Below are 2,478 nucleotides of genomic sequence, written 5' to 3'. Positions count from 1 at the left end.
AAACTTTTTTTTTAAAGAAAATTAAATTCAAAGGAAGCAGAAATAGGGAAAAAATAAAAATTAGAGCAGAGATCAGTGAAACTGAAACAGGAAGTCAATGGGGAATATTAACTAAACCCAAAGCTGGTTCTTTGAAAAGATTAATAAAATTGGTAACTCCCTAGCCAAGCTAACTTAGAAAACAAGGAGAGGCCGGGCTTAGTGGCTCAGCCTGTAATCCCAGCACTTTGGGAGGCTGAGGTGAGTGGATTGCCTGAGCCCCCGGGTTCGAGACCCGCCTGGACAGCTTGGCGAGACCTCATCTCTACAATAAATCAAAAATTAGCCGGGCGTGGTAGCGCGCACCTATAGTTACAGCTACTCGGAAGGCTGAGGCGGAAGGATCGCCGGAGCCCAGCGGGTCGAGGCTGCGGTGGCCGGGAGCAGCCACGGCACTCCAGTCTGGGTGACAGAGTGAGACTCTAACTCAAAAAAAAAAAAAAAAAAGGAGAAGACAAGTTATTAATATAAGAAATGGAAAAGGAGATATGTCAGCATAGATTCCATGGTCATTAAAAAGATAATAAAGGAATATTATGAACAACTCTATGCACCCAAATTTGAAAACCTAGAAGAAATGTATGAGTTTCTAGAAAGAAACAATCTGCCAAAACTCACACAAGAAGAAACAGACATATATCTTAAAGAAACTGAATCAATAATTAATAATCGCCAGGCACAGTGGCTCACACCTGCAATCCCAGCACTTTGGGAGGCAGAGGCAAGAGGATTGCCTTAGCACACAGGTTCAAGATTAGCTTGGGCAAATTGGCAAGACCTCATCTCTACAATAAATTTTTTAAAAATTAGTTGGGCATGGTGGCGCACATCTATAGTTCCAGTTACTCGGAAGGCTGAGGCTGAAGGATGGTCTGAACCCAGCAGGTAGAGGCTGCAGTGGCCATGAGCATGCCACTGCACTCCAGCCTGGGATATAGAGTAAGAGTCTGAGTCAAATAATAATAATAATTAATAACCTTCCAGAACGGAAAGCACTAGACCCAGATGAGTTCACTGATTAATTTTTTTTTTTTTTTTGAGTTGGAGTCTCACTCTGTCGCCCAGGCTGGAATGCAGTGGCACGCTCATGGCCACCACAGACTAGACCTGCTGGGCTCAGGCGATCCTTCCACCTCAGCCTTCCAAATAGCTGGAACTGCAGGCACATGCCACCATGCCCGGCTAATTTTTTAATTTATTGTAGAGATGAGGTCTCACCAAGTTGCCCAGGCTGGTCTTGAACCCCTGGGCTCAGACAATCCTGTCGCCTCGGCCTCCCAAAGTGCTGGGATTACTGGCTTAAGCTACTGCACCCAGCCTTCACTGGTTAATTCTAACAAACATTTAAGGCAGAAATTATACCAATTCTCTGCCATCTCTTCCAGAAGTTAGAATAGGCAATACTTCCTGACTCACATATGAGGCCAGCAGTACCTCAATACGAAAACCAAAGATGCTACAAGAAAAGAAAACTACAGACCAATACCTCTCATTGACACAGATGCAAAAATTTTCAACCAAATATTGGCAAGTCAAATCCAACAATGTATAAAAATGATTATATACCAAGACCAATTGGAATTTATCCCAGATATGCAAAGTTGGTTCAATATTCAAAAGTCAATTAATGGAATTGATCACATGAACAAGTTAAAGAAGAAAAATCACATGATCATATCAGTAGTTGCAGAAAAAAACATTTGACAAAATCCTATACCCATTCACGATTTAAAAGAAAACTCTCAAAAACTAGGAGCAGAGAGAATCATCCTCAACTTGATAAAGAATATCTTCAAAAACACTGCATCTAACGGCATATTTCCTGGTGAGAAACTTTGATCTTTCTCTCTATGATCAAGAATGAGGACAAGGATGTTCCCTCTCACCATTGCTTTTTTTTTTTTTTTTTGAGCTGTTAGAGTCTCACCTTGTCACCCAGACTGGAGTGTATTGGCACACTCACGGTCACTGCAGCCTGAACCTGCTGGGCTCAGGCAACCCTTCCACCTCTGCCTTCCAAGTAACTGGAACTATAGGCATGTGTTACCACACCCGGCTAATTTTTTTGATTTATTGTAGAGACGAGGTCTCACCGAGTTGCCCAGACTGGTCTCGAATCCCTGAGCTCAGGCAATCCTCTCATCTCAGCCGACCAAAGTGCTGGAATTAGAGGTGTGAGCCACCATGCCTGGCTTCACCATTGCTTTTTTCTTTTTTTTTTTTTTTTTTTTGAGTTGGAGTCTCACTTGGTTGCCCAGACTGGAGTGCAGTGGCCTCTTCTGGCCACCGCAGCCTCGTCTGCTGGGCTCTGGCGATCCTTCCGCCTCAGCCTTCCAAGTAACCGGAATTACAGGCATGCACTACCAAGCCTGGCTGATTTTTTTGATTTATTGTAGAGATGAGTTCTCGCTGCCCAGGCGGGTCTCGAACCGGCGGGCT

Source organism: Carlito syrichta, unplaced genomic scaffold (genome assembly GCF_000164805.1).
Source record: "Carlito syrichta isolate Samal-C Ts95f unplaced genomic scaffold, Tarsius_syrichta-2.0.1 Scaffold311873, whole genome shotgun sequence".
In the NCBI taxonomy this organism is placed as follows: Eukaryota; Metazoa; Chordata; class Mammalia; order Primates; family Tarsiidae; genus Carlito; species Carlito syrichta.
The sequence above is the reverse complement of the archived record's forward strand: the minus strand, read 5'-3'. Positions refer to the sequence as shown.